The sequence below is a fragment of the Sminthopsis crassicaudata genome, chromosome X (genome assembly GCF_048593235.1).
Source record: "Sminthopsis crassicaudata isolate SCR6 chromosome X, ASM4859323v1, whole genome shotgun sequence".
Classification (NCBI taxonomy): domain Eukaryota; kingdom Metazoa; phylum Chordata; class Mammalia; order Dasyuromorphia; family Dasyuridae; genus Sminthopsis; species Sminthopsis crassicaudata.
The window spans coordinates 25703800-25704270 of NC_133623.1; positions in this window are offsets into that span (position 1 = coordinate 25703800).

The following is a 471-nucleotide window of genomic DNA, read 5'->3' on the forward strand; positions in this document are numbered from 1 at the left end:
TCTCTCTCTCTCTCTCTCTCTCTCTCTCTCTCTCTCTCTCTCTCTCTCTCTCTCTCTCTCTCTCTCTCTCTCTCTCTCTCTCTCTCTCTCTCTCTCTCTCTCTCTCTCTCTCTCTCTCTCACACACACACACACACACACACACACACACACACACACCCCGCTGTGTGTACACATATACATATCCACCCACAGTGCAGTCCTTCTGTTACAGCATGCTGAATTCAAACCAGGATGGTAGTTTTCCAAATATGACGTCCCCCCAAAGGCCTCCCCACCCTAAATCTATGCCCCTATCTGTCATAAACCCAAAAGAAAAGAAAGCCCGAAAAGTGAGTGTGAGCCTTCCTGAGAATCAAGTTTCACATCTTGCCAGTCACATTAGCATATACTGGTAGGATCCACTTTTCCCCGCCTACAGATAATCCAGCTCCCCCCCCCCCAACCCTAGTCATAAAAATCCTCCCTGCTT